General features: G+C 43.4%; 1 non-coding gene across 1 annotated transcript; it reads left to right on the forward strand.

Moving 5' to 3' along the window:
- The first annotated feature begins 202 nt into the window (after positions 1-202).
- On the forward strand, positions 203-279 carry Trnas-cga. Its single transcript has one exon. It is a non-coding gene; the product is annotated as a tRNA-Ser (tRNA).
- Positions 280-14,617: the final 14,338 nt, after the last annotated feature.

Below are 14,617 nucleotides of genomic sequence, written 5' to 3' on the forward strand. Positions count from 1 at the left end.
TGAAAGAAAGGATATTGCGGAGACATGGCTTAGCCACAGCCTGGGGGATGTTTCCAGAATGAGATTTTCACTCTGCAGCGGAGTGTGTGCTGATATGAAACTTCCTGGCAGATTAAAACTGCAGGAGAGCTTCTGTAAAGTTTGGAAGGTAGGAGGCGAGGTACTGGCAGAAGTACAGCTGTGAGGACGGGGCGTGAATCGTGCTTGGGTAGCTCAGTTGGTAGAGCACTTGCCCGCGAAAGGCAAAGGTCCCGAGTTCGAGTCTCGGTCCGGCACGCAGTTTTAATCTGCCAGGAAGTTTCATATCAGCGCACACTCCGCTGCAGAGTGAAAATCTCATTCTGGAGACATCCCCTAGGCTGTGGCTAAGCCATGTCTCCGCAATATCCATTCTTTAAGGAGTGCTAGTTCTGCAAGGTTCGCTGAAGAGCTTCTGTAAAGTTTGGAAGGTAGGAGACGAGGTTCTGGCAGAAGTAAAGCTGTGAGGACGGGCCGTGAGTCGTGCTTGGGTAGCACAGTTGGTAGAGCACATACCCGCGAAAGGCAAAGGTCCCGAGTTCGAGTCTCGGTCCGGCACACAGTTTTAATCTGCCAGGATGTTTCATATCAGCGCACACTCCGCTGCAGAGTGAAAATCTCCTTCTGGAAACATCCCCTAGGCTGTGGCTAAACCATGTCTCCACAATATCCTTTCTTTCAGGAGTGTAAGTTCTGCGAGGTTCGCAGAAGAGCTTCTGTAAAGTTTGGAAGGTAGGAGACGAGGTACTGGCAGAAGTAAAGCTGTGAGGACGGGGCGTGAGTCGTGCTTGGGTAGCTCAGTTGGTAGAGCACTTGCCCGCGAAAGGCAAAGGTCCCGAGTTCGGGTCTCGGTCCGGCACACAGTTTTAATCAATCCATTGGGTGTTTTCCAACAGGATAACGCTCGCCCACATACCGCTGTTGTGACCCAATATGCTCTACAGAGTGTCGACATATTGCCTTGGTCCACTCGATCTCAATTTCTGTCTCCAATCGAGCACATATGGGATATCACCAGATGACAACCCAAGTGTCATCCACAAACAGCATTAACCGTCCCAGTATTGACCGAACAAGTGAATTAGGAATGGAACTCCATTCCACAAACTGACATCCGGTACCTGTACAAATACAGTACACGCACATTTGCATGTTTGCACTCAGCATTCTGGTGGTTACACCGGTTATTAATGTACCAGCATTTCACATTTGCAATGGCTTACCTCGTGCTTACATTAATCTGTGACCTTGCAATAACAATCACATATATATGTTACGTAGACAAATATATTCCCGAAATTTCATTACTCTACAGTAATTATTTTTTGGTGTAGTGATTTTTTTCGGTCAGTGTATGAAGTGATCTGCATTGGTATATTCTAAAGATCACAAAGATCCACTGAAGTGGCAGAGTATGTCGAGCAGTGTTCTCCAGCGTGAAAAACGAATACTGCTAATATTTCATGTGATTACTAGGTGTTGTAAATGCTTGTTGTCCTCGGACAAGAGCCGCAAATCCTGCTGGTCGGCAACACCCACAGAAGTGCGACCAGTGCAATAAAACGCGGAATGTCTTGCGCTAGGCTACCTGCAGCCCTGGCCTTTACCGGCGACGCGTGTAAGATACGAGCGCTCATTTCATTAACATGCGACTGATGGCCTGGCCTGGACAATGTTGTCAATGCCATACATTTTGCATACGGAATGAAGCTGACGTTGCTCGAAGCTTACATAAAGACCACTGAAGAATCTTTAGGAAGTCAAGAAAGGATCGTGGAAGTGAGAATGCCTTAATCTATTAATCGCCAGGTCGCCGGTAGCCAGCGTGATGTTTGGTGCAAGACACGTACGCTGTACATTTCTTCGGTTTCATTTTCTCCAGATGGTACGAAACCGGAGCACACATGGAGAAGGTTAAGGCCATCCGAGGCGTAATACTGGTTATGATACTTTCACTATAGCTGTGGGGGACGCAACATCCTGTAATCTTACTACCATATGCTTAACTACGGTATAGGCCATAAGATGAGCACTTCGTCGATATTGAATTGCTAGTGTGTAATAAAAGACTGTTAATTTCCATAAACACTAAATGTTTTAGAGGAGATTTCGAAACAGAGCAACGAGTGAAGTGCGCTTGTGGCTAAGATACTGGATGCGCATCCAGGAAGAATCGATTTACAGTCATTGTGCGACCATCTTAACGGGTAGGACGTCAAACGGGCCGACTTGGGGCAGGAGAGGCACCACAGGTCATTTTAATTTCCACTGTCTATACTTTTTCAAATAGATTCATACAACTTTGTCAGCATGTCCAGGAAGCATTCAGGATTCACACTCGTAACAGTGGAAGTTCAAAAACATGACAAAATAAATTTTTTACATGTCAAATTTCATCATTTTTTCACTTACTATTGGCTGCATGTTTTACTATAGGTACACTTTTCTTCATAAGTAAGAGACATTCTTCGATGAATTTTTCACAGCACACAAACCATACTCACAGGTGTATGAAACTCTAGAATTTTCCAAATCTATTAAAAACTGCGGTAAAAATTCAGATAATTAACTATAGAATTTGAGTTTTTTCTAAACATGAACTTTGAAATATAACAGCTCATTCATTTTTTCGTAAATTAAAGTAATTCTAGAGTTTCATGCACCTGTAAGTATGGTTTGTATGCTGTGTGAAATTCATCGAAGAATCTCTTCTACTTACGAAGAAAAGTGTACCTATAGTAACAAATGCAGCCAATAATAAGTGAAAAAATGATGAAATTTCAAATGTGAAAATACAAAATTGTTGTGTTTTTGAACTTCCACTGCTAAGAGTGTGAATCCTGAATCCTTCCTTGTCATGCTGAAAAAGTTTTATGAATTTTTTTTGTAAAAGTATAGACAGTGAAAATTAAAATGTTCTGTGGTGCCTCTCCTGCTCCAAGTCGGCCCGTTTCACGTCCAACCCCCCTTAAACTAGATTTTTCGCCCGTATCACGTCCAACCCCCCTTAAACTAGATTTTTCATAGTTTAGTTAAATCACTTCGGTCGTTGGTAGGAATGGTTCTAGAAGGCCTTGGCTAATTCCTTTCCTTATCGCTGTGCATCTGAGCTAGCACAGATGTCGACACATCTCTATAAGGTCTAATTACCATTCATTTGATACGTGGTGCTATAATTGCTACATATTGAGCTCATTTACCTCTTTAACTTATTTCGCGGCGATGGTCCGTAAACCACGAAAAGGTGTTGGTGTCTGATATTTTAGTCATCGGTTCACATCCGACTGCTGTTAACAATTTTTAGCGTCGGGTTAGCTCAGTAAGTGTGGGTAGCTTACAGTTTCTGATCACTACACTACGTGCAAGGCTGTGTGCTAAAATCAGAAACTTCTCTGTGACGTTTTTTTGCGGTGAATCTTCATTCTGTGTTTGAGAGTCCGTCGGATGGGGAGCTGTAAGACTTTGTGTCGTATTACATTAGAAACGCTCCATGGATGGCCACCATATTTTCCTCTTTCTCTTACCCTCAATTTCACAGTCATCATTAATAGCACAAATGTGACATTACACCCCATATTCACTATTATGTTAGCCCACACTTTACAACTTCATATCTGGGAAACCTATACGAATCCAAAATAAAATTAGCGTGTCTGTATTTAAAAAATTGAGATAAATTAGTTACGCGACTACATCGAAATACCAGCATGACTTTTGGCATTTGCGCCTGTCTGTGCAGGCACCACACAAAAACTAATGAAAGGATAATGACAGAGTTTTTACTAGTATGCTCATTGGAACGTCAGCAGGGAGCTCTGTTTTGTTTCAGGTTCGTGGGTCGACGGAATTGGGTAATAAACTGTGATCATTTGCTCTTGAAGTGGCGGAAGTCTCAGATTGCACGCTGCATATTTTCAGCTCGCTAACAACTGACAGGCATTCGAATATTGCAGACATTGGCTCTTTAAAATGCGTTAGTATACACTGCACGGCACAGATATCGTTGTATGTTTGGAGACACTTTAACGAACGTGTCAACGCAAATAATTTAGGAAAGATGTTCGCTTCTGGACATCTACTTCAACACAATACAAAGCGTCCTTTCCTATATGATTTTCACCATAAACTTCTAAACTTTGCATAATTATGTGGCTTTAGTATAATTTAAATACTTGTTGATTCCAAGGTTTGGTTATTAACGAACTGACTGACTTGGCTTCATCGTCGTCATCACCATCATCATCATCATCATTTGCCTGCCTACCGTTACGTGCATGTCTCGGTCTTCCATTGTCTCTCTGAATATTGCAGAGAGCTTCTTTGGTCCATCTATTATCCACTCGCATGGCTGCATTTCCAGTCCACTTGCATTTCATTTCCATTACTGTCATAATTCTGTCTTCTACCACAATCTGTTTCCTAAGCCATCATGCATCTCTCCATTACAGACTGAGCAACACACAGTTTTTGAATGGTTGTCTCTTTAAGGGTTTACGTCACACTGCCATCAATCAAAACTTGTAATGCACGGTAATTGTATCTTATTGCTTCGTTGACACTGAAATCATCAATCTGAAAACTCTATTGCGAATACGAACAACCACAAGCTGTATAAGGGAACGACGACAAAGAAAATTTGTCTCGGAGCGGGTCTCGAACACGGATTTCCCTTTACGCAAGCGGTCACCTCAACCGCCCCCTCCCCCCTCCTCTCCTCTCTCTTCTCTCTTCTTATTAACCTCATTTTGTTCGTTATTGCTCTTTAATATCATTTTGTTCGTTATCGCTCATTTAATTTGTTCGGGGCGGATGTCCCACGACACCACTTCAAGATCAGCGTTGATCCATTCTCTCAGTTCTTTTTATCACACAGAGCAGCTAATCCTCTGACCGAACACGCCGTACTACCTTGCCAGCTTTTAACTAACTCTCAGACCCAACTTCCATACATCATCGTTCCTGCCTCACAACCTGTACTCGTATACGCATGATGTAATTCTCGTACAGGGGAGGACATTTTAATTGAAAGTCGCTGCCCAGTATCGATGGATTTATAGAATATCGCAGTGCCTGTGTTGTTGAGAAGAACAATGCAATGTTCCTTCAGACATGCATCGAGAGGCCGTCCGGCCTAAGCCTCGTTCTTACTTTCTACGCTTCTAATTACTGAACGTCTTACGAAGGGAAAGTAAGAACGAAGTTTAAGCTCGATGTTGGTCGGTGGATCGGAGGTGAACAACTTCGAGCTCCTCACATCTTGAAACAGAGAGATTATTAAAGGAGATGTGCGCTGACTGGTGGTATACGTTGACTCATGACGAGACTACCTCCTCAGTTGTTATGATATTGGACAGCTTGACGGAGCGCAACTTTCTCATGTCCCATTGTATTCGCCCACTGTGATATTTCCCTGTTGCACCAATACGGGCACGCCTATCCGGCATGAAACCGTTGTGCTGAAAGCAGCATCAGTTACGAGACATGAAGAACCAGTCTGATTGGTGAGTGTGGCCTTGTTGCATCACAGTTACAAGTCAAGCCTAACGAGGGATTGACCTACTATATTGTGTATTACTGCACTCTTGTAATATTTGACGCTAGGGTCACTAGCTACTTTGTGTGAACATCAACTACAAGACTAGTTAACACAAATATGTGGTTATGATTGTATTCTACGGCAACGCAATACAAATGCAAATCTCTTACAAGATGATTTGTGTCACAGTCACTATTAGTATCAGAATCTTAAATCACAGGAATAGAAACTGAGTTTGCAAGCGAAACGTGTAGTGCATAAAGAATTATTGAGGATAGATTGAATGTCGCCTTTTAATGTTTCTGCCACTAGATTCAGCTGCATAAATAACTGAAAATTTCGCTTTGGCCGAGCGGTTCTAGGCGCTTCAGTCCGGAACCGCGAGACCGCTGCGGTCGCAGGTTCGAATCCTGCCTCGGGCATGGATGTGTGTGCTGTCCTTAGGTTAGTTAGATTTAAGTAGTTCTAAGTTCTAGGGGACTGATGACCTCAGATGTTAAGTCCCATAGTGCTCAGAGCCATTTGAACCATTTTTGAATCGGGGACCGGCACGCCTTCCCTCCCGGAAAGCAGTGCGTTAGGCCGCACGGTTAACCGAGCGGGCTTTCAACAAATACCTATGTTTTTTTTTTTTTTTTAAATGGAAGCCTGTTATTATTTTTACCACAACTGAAAACAGAATCAAATACTTAATCAATGCCGTTTGTTACATTGTAAAATGTTAAGTATATCCGGAGTAATTTGTAACGTGAAACCTCAGATGTTCAGTCGCGTGTTGTAACAAACATGATCTGTAGTGGTATGTTTAAGAAGACTACGATGTTTACGAGTTTCTCTGTCTTAGTGCTTGTATGTAGCGCTTGCTGAATGAGTCCTTGTACTCAGAATAAATGTAGTACACTGTGTTACCGGACATCCGTGATAGTGTACTGTACACAAGTAAGAACAGAAGTACGCACAGTACGAACGTGAGGAGGTCGCAAGTACAACAACGCGTGCAGTGTTGTAAAAACTGTGAAAATGGTTTATTCTAACTATGAAAAGGCAGAGATGATACTCATCTATGGCGAGTGTAGACAAAATGCAGCTGCAACCTGCTGGATGTATGCAGAAGAGTACCCGGACAGAGATTATCCAACGCGCCGCACATTTCAAAATATCTACAAACAATTGTATGAACAGGTATGGTCGCAAACACGCAAACCGGTCCGTAGCAAACCCGTCACAGAAGAAGCAGGTGCAGTTGGTGAAATAGCTACTGTTGCCGTTAACCCGCACATGAGTTCAGGTGACATCGCTAGAGAAAGTGCAATGAGTCAAAGTAGTGTAATGCGCATACTTCGCCACAAATTTCACCCGTATCATGTGTCGCTGCATCAGCAATTACATGGAGTTGACTTTAATAATCGAGTAAATTTCTGTCAAAGGGCATTAACAGAGAACGCGTTGTACACTACTGGCCATTAAAATTGCTACGCCAAGAAGAAATGCAGATGATAAACGGTTATTCATTGGACAAATATATTATACTAGAACTGACATGTGATTACATTTTCACGCAGTTTGGGTGCATAGATCCTGAGAAATCAGCACCCAGAACAACCACCTCTGACCGTAATAACGGCCTTGATACGCCTGGGCATTGCGTCAAACAGAGCTTGGATGGCGTGTACAGGTACAGCTGCCCATGCAGCTTAAACACGATACCACAGTTCATCAAAAGTAGTGGCTGGCGTATTGTGACGAGCCAGTTGCTCGCCCACCATTGACCAGACGTTTTCATTTGGTGAGAGATCTGGGGAAATTGCTGGCCAGCGCAGCAGTCGAACATTTTCTGTATCCAGAAAGGCCCATACAGGACCTGCAACATGCGGTCGTGCTGAAATGTAGGGATTCGCAGGGATCGAATGAAGGGTAGAGCCACGGGTCGTAACACATCTGAAATGTAACGTCCACTGTTCAAAGTGCCGTCAATGCGAACAAGAGGTGACAGAGACGTTAACCTATGGCACCCCATACCAACACGCCAGGTGATACGCCAGTATGGCGATGACGAATACACGCTTCCAATGTGCGTTCACCGCGATGTCGCCAAACACGGATGCGACCATCATGATGCTGTAAACAGAACCTGGATTCATCCGAAAAATGACGTTTTGCCATTCGTGCACCTAGGTTCGTCGTTGAGTACACCATCGCAGGAGCTCCTGTCTGTGATGCAGCGTCAAGGGTAACTGCAGCCATGGTCTCCGAGCTGATAGTCCATGCTGCTGCAAACGTCGTCTAACTGTTCTTGCAGATGTTTGTTGTCTTGCAAACGTCCCTATCTGTTGACTCAGGGATCGAGACGTGGCTGCACGATCCGTTACGCGGATAAGATGCCTGTCATCTCGACTGCTAACAGTAATTGGATCTCGACCAACGCGAGCAGCAATGTCGCGATACGATATACCGCAACCGCGATAGGCTACAATCCGACCTTTATCAAAGTCGGAAACGTGATGGTACGTATTTCTCCTCCTTACACGAGGCATCAAAACAACGTTTCACCAGGCAACGCCGGTCAACTGCTGTTTGTGTATGAGAAATCGGTTGGAAACTTTCCTCATGTCAGCACGTTGTAGGTGTCGCCACCGGCGCCAACCTTGTGTGAATGCTCCGAAAAGCTAATCATTTGCATATCACAGCATCTTCTTCCTGTTGGTTACATTTCGCGTATGTAGCACGTCATCTTCGTGGTGTAGCAATTTTAATGGCCAGTAGTGTAGTTCTACCTGTTTACCGATGAAGCAGGTTTCACGAACCACGGTGCAGTGAATTTACGGAACAGGCATTACCGGTCCCTGGACAATCCTCGCTGGCTTCGACAGGCAGATCGATAGCGACCGCGGAATGTAAATGCATGTATGGTGCGGCGTAATTGGCGACCATCTCATTGGTCCTCACTTCATTGAAGACACCCAGACAGCTGCAAAATACACCGAGTTTCTACAAAATGATCTGCCAACACTGCTAGAAAATGTCCCGCTGGAAACGCGTAGACGTACGTGGTATCAACATGGTGGTGTTCCTGCACATTCTGCAATGAACAATAGGCTGACCCTTGACAGAATATTAGATGGGCGTTTCATAAGACGTGGCTGACGCATAAATTGGCCAGCCCGTTCTCCTGATCTTACACCTTTAGACTTCTTTCCGTCGGGTACGTTAAATGAGAACGTGTACCGTGATTTGCCTACAACCCCAGAGGATATGAAATATCGTATTGAGGCAGCCTGTGGCAGCATTACACCAGATGTACTACGTCGTGTAAGACATTCATCACGCGGTAGATTGCAAATGTGTGTAGCAAATGGCCTGAAATGTCAGGACACATACTTTTACATACTGTAATTGAAAAAAAAAAAAAAAATTTGTAACTTTAACTACATTCTCATGTTAATGTACATTTTCTTCTAACAAATCAGTGCCGTACAGTAGTCTTCAAAGAAAAGACTAATGAAAATGTTAGCATGTGGACGTAACGTGTTGTTCATGTCTCCTCTGTATCTGCGTTACATCACTGTTCCTTTTGTTTCCCTAAGTAATTCGGTTCTCTCCGATTCACACGATTGAACTGCTGAGGAGCTACTCAAGAGTCAGCTTAACGTTACAAATTGCACTGGATGTAGTTAATATTTTACAGTGTAAGAAATGGCATTGATTAAGTATTTTTCCTGTTTTCAGTTGTGCTAAAAATAGTAACAGATTTTCATTTACAAAAAACAAAAGTATGTGTTGAAAACCATACTTCCGTGAATTTCTGAATGGTCTGTATTAACCAATTCCACCAGCCCCTCTCCTCAATTTCGGTCTGCGGAATTGGTTACTCAGTGTTTGTTGTGGTTTGGGAGGTGTTTCCAGTAGTAATGTTTGGTGATTCACCCTGTATTTGTAACAGAATGCTAGAGCATACAAAAAATATGACCTGCTTGGAACAAAACAACCTCTCCTGTGGAAATCAATATGGGTTTCGAAAATATTGGTCTCCTGACTACCTCAATAAATTTATGTGCTCGTAAAACTATCGCTGCCGCTTCTTAAAGTAATACTTCGTTTGTTTTCTTTATACCATTGATAATGAACACTGCGGTGACTAAGTAGCTTCATAATACCCAGACTAACATGATAATCAATGCTAAATGTTCTACGCCCACTCTGGAGAACATGCTACAGTCATATCTGGAGCCGGCCTCGGTGGCCTAGCGGTTCTAGGCGCTTCAGTCCGGAACCGCGCGACTGCTACGGTCGCAGGTTCGAATCTTGCCTCGGGAATGGATGTGTGTGATGTCCTTAGGTTAGTTAGGTTTAAGTAGTTCTAAGTTCTAGGGGACTGATGACCTCAGGTGTTAAGTCCCATAGTACTTAGAGCCATTTGAACCATTTTGTCACATGTGGCAGAATGGTGTTAACGGCTGGAGCGTCACGTGGTACATGGTCCTTGCCACTGCGGATCGACCAGCAACCCGCCTTTCTTACGTGGCGTCCACTATCTACATCTACATCTACGTGATTACTCTGCTATTCACAATTAAGTGCCTGGCAGAGGGTAATGAAACTACGTTCCTGTGGGGTATAGAGGGTGTCTCAAGACGAATGGTCAATATTCAGGGATTTGACAATAACGATCATTCGAAGCAAAAATGTCTACTAAACGTGGACTCTACAATGCAAACTTTAATAGTTATGGGCACTTCTTCATCTTCAATACTGTGGAAAATATCTATTCTACTGCAAGCTCTTTGCTTTTCATATTTTGAGAGGTGGTAGTACGGACCAAAAAAAGAAAAAATGTTCAGTAAACATGGGCTCTAAAGCGCTACGAGCACTTGTTCGTCTGCGCTACTTAGAAACGCATGTCTTCTATTCAACATGTGCTAATAGCTCTTAAAGTGCGCATATTAGAGCCCATGGTTACTAGACTTTTTGCTTCGAATGATCATTCCTTTCGTAACCCCAAGTATTGACCATTCTTCCTGGGACAACCTGCATAATCATAGTTTGCGGGTAGAACGAAAATATCCTAACAGACAGGACACAGCACGTTATCATGGATCTTCAGATACTGAAGTAACATCTAGTGTGCGTGCGACATTACAAGTAGTGAGCTAGCGGAACGTAAGCGGGCGGAGGGGTCGTTAATTTTAAGTGTTGCAGTCGGACAGGTCTGGCCCCAAGCAAGCAGTGACAGGTGGATGTGGTACTTTCCCTGCTGAGTCCAAGCAAACATAGGTGAGGCAGCAGAAGAAGCCACAATCTACATTTACATCTACATCTACATTTATACTCCGCAAGCCACGCAACGGTGTGTGGCAGAGGGCACTTAACGTGCCACTGTCATTACCACCCTTTCCTGTTCCAGTCGCGTATGGTTCGCGGGAAGAGCGACTGCCGGAAAGCTTCCGTGCGCGCTCGAATCTCTCTAATTTTACATTCGTGATCTCCTCGGGAGGTATAAGTAGGGGGAAGCAATATATTCGATACCTCATCCAGAAACGCATCCTCTCGAAACCTGGACAGCAAGCTACACCGCGATACAGAGCGCCTCTCTTGCAGAGTCTGCCACTTGAGTTTGCTAAACATCTCCGTAACGCTATCACGCTTACCAAATAACCCTGTGACGAAACGCACCGCTCTTCTTTGGATCTTCTCTATCTCCTCCGTCAACACGACCTGGTACGGATCCCACACTGATGAGCAATACTCAAGTATAGGTCGAACGAGTGTTTTGTTAAGCCACCTCCTTTGTTGATGGACTACATTTTCTAAGGACTCTCCCAATGAATCTCAACCTGGTACCCGCCTTACCAACAATTAATTTTATATGATCATTCCACTTCAAATCGTTCCGCACGCATACTCCCAGATGTTTTACAGAAGTAACTGCTACCAGTGTTTGTTCCGCTATCATATAATCATACAATAAAGGATCCTTCTTCCTATGTATTCGCAATTCATTACATTTGTCTGTGTTAAGGGTCAGTTGCCACTCCCTGCACCCAGTGCCTATCCGCTGCAGATCTTCATGGATTTCACTGCAATTTTCTGATGTTGCAACTTCTCTGTATACTACAGAATCATTCGCGAAAAGCCGCATGGAACTTCCGACACTATCTACTAGGTCATTTATATATATTGTGAAAAGCAATGGTCCCATAACACTCCCACTGTGGCACGCCAGAGGTTACTTTAACGTCTGTAGACATCTCTCCATTGAGAACAATATGCTGTGTTCTGTTTGCTAAAAACTCTTCAATCCAGCCACACAGCTGGTCTGATATTCCATAGGCTCATACTTTGTTTATCAGGTGACAGTGCGGAACTGTATCGAACGCCTTCCGGAAGTCAAGGAAAATGGCATCTACCTGGGAGTCGGTATCTAATATTTTCTGGGTCTCATGAACAAATAAAGCGAGTTGGGTCTCACACGATCGCTGTTTCCGGAATCCATGTTGATTCCTACATAGTAGATTCTGGGTTTCCAAAAACAACATGATACTCGAGCAAAAAACATGTTCTAAAATTCTACAACAGATCGACGTCAGAGATATAGGTCTATAGTTTTGCGCATCTGCTCGACGACCCTTCTTGAAGACTGGGACTATCTGTGCTCTTTCCCAATCATTTGGAACCTTCCGTTCCTCTAGAGACTTGCGGTACACGGCTGTTAGAAGGGGGGCAAGTTCTTTCGCAGTGAACGAAAGATAAGATGGTTTTTGAATTATTAGGGAAACTGCGCAATAGAACTCACAAACATGACATAATTAAACCCATTACACGATAAAGATCGCGGCGATGAGGCTAGGTCTTTGGTACTTTAAGCGTGATTCTGTGCTAGGGGTGAAGGGAGCCAAGAAGGTTTCAGTTATGAATATTATGCCGGACAATAGAAATTAAATCACTGGAACAATGACATCATACGAAATATCAAATCACACTTGACGACATCATCAAACACCACAACAGGTTACATTTTAAATCTAGCACGAATAACAGAAGTTACAGACGATTTTATAAAAGTTAAATATGTAAATTAACCACAGCCGTAAATCCTCCACAAGCTATACATAGTACGGAGGCAGCGTAAGTTACCTGGTTCCTCGCCTTATCATCCCAAACAGTTGCTACTGATAGTTAGCTATTAGATATAGTTTAAATGCTTGTTTATGTAAAATGCTATTGATAAAAGTTGTGTTAAATCACTACGGCAGTGCGAGTAATAAAAAGTAAAACATTTGCTTGAAAGGACATTGATCTAGAGGATAGAATATGTAGTTTCATTAAGCTGGCCGCTGATCCCGGCGGAGGTTCGAGTCCTCCCTCGGGCATGGGTGTGTGTTTGTCCTCAGGATAATTTCGGTTAAGTGGTGTGTAAGCTTAGGGACTGATGACCTTAGCAGTTAAGTCCCATAAGATTTCACACACATTTGAACTTTAAGCTGGCCATATGTATACTGGTGTACAAAACCTAAGGATGAAAATAACTTTCGCATAATGTGTCACTGCCAAGAAACACAGGTCGATGAAGCTTGAACCATACATATTGTAGAAAGAACCGCTACAGTATTGTACAGAACATAACAGAAGGAAATATGGAATGAGACGAACAGAAATGGTGAACCCTGGACATTACAAAAAGCAGGACATAGCTCTTAATAGGGTATGTTATTACTATAGACAATAATACATTCTGTGCAAAGTGCTCCCATACTGGCCACAAAGCTGAGTAGGGGTTCTTGTAGTAGCACGATCCATTTCTCCAACAGCGCCGTTGACGACTGCTATAGAGGGTGGTCCATTGATCGTGACCGGGCCAAATATCTCATGAAATAAGCGCCAAAAGAAAAAACTACAAAGAACGAAACTCGTCTAGTTTGAAAGGGGAAACCAGATGGCGCTATGGTTGGCCCGCCAGATGGCGCTGCCATAGGTCAAACGGATATCAACTGCGTTTTTTAAAATAGGAACCCCCATTTTTTTTATATATTCGTGTAGTACGTAAGGAAATATGAATGTTTTAGTTGGACCACTTTTTTCGCTTTGTGATAGATGGCGCTGTAATAGTCACAAACATATGGCTCACAATTTTAGACGAACAGTTGGTAACAGGTAGGTTTTTTAAATTAAAATACAGAACGTAGGTAAGTTTGAACATTTTATTTCTTTGTTCCAATGTGATACATGTACCTTTTTGAACTTATCATTTCTGAGAACGCATGCTGTTACAGCGTGATTACCTGTAAATACCACATAAATGCAATAAATGCTCAAAATGATGTCCGTCAACATCAATGAATTTGGCAATAAGTGTAACGACATTCCTCTCAACAGCGAGTAGTTCGCCTTCCGTAATGTTCGCACATGCACTGACAATGCGCTGACGCACGTTGTCAGGCGTTGTCGGTGGATCACGATAGCAGATATCCTTCAACTTTCCCGACAGAAAGAAATCCGGGGACGTCAGATCCGGTGAACGTGCGGGCCATGGTACGGTGCTTCGACGACCAATCCACCTGTCATGAAATATGCTATTCAATACCGCTTCAACCGCACGCGAGCTATGTGCCGGACATCCATCATGTTGGAAGTACATGGCCAGCCTGTCATGCAGTGAAACATCTTGTAGTAACAACGGTAGAACATTACGTAGAAAATCAGCATACATTGCACCATTTAGATTGCCATCGATAAAATGGGGGCCAGTTATCCTTCCTCCCATAATGCCGCACTATACATTAACCAACCAAGGTCGCTGATGTTCCACTTGTTGCAGCCATCGTGGATTTTCCGTTGCCCAATAGTGCATATTATGCCGGTTTACGTTACCGCTGTTGTTGAATGACGCTTCGTCGCTAAATAGAATGCGTGCAGAAAATCTGTCATCGTCCCGTAATTTCTCTTGTGCCCAGTGGCAGAACTGTACACGCCGTTCAAAGTCGTCGCCGTGCAATTCCTGGTACACAGAAATATGGTACGGGTGCAATCGATGTTTATGTAGCATTCTCAACACCGACGTTTTTGAGA

The sequence above is a fragment of the Schistocerca piceifrons genome, chromosome X, assembly GCF_021461385.2.
Source record: "Schistocerca piceifrons isolate TAMUIC-IGC-003096 chromosome X, iqSchPice1.1, whole genome shotgun sequence".
Lineage (NCBI taxonomy): Eukaryota > Metazoa > Arthropoda > Insecta > Orthoptera > Acrididae > Schistocerca > Schistocerca piceifrons.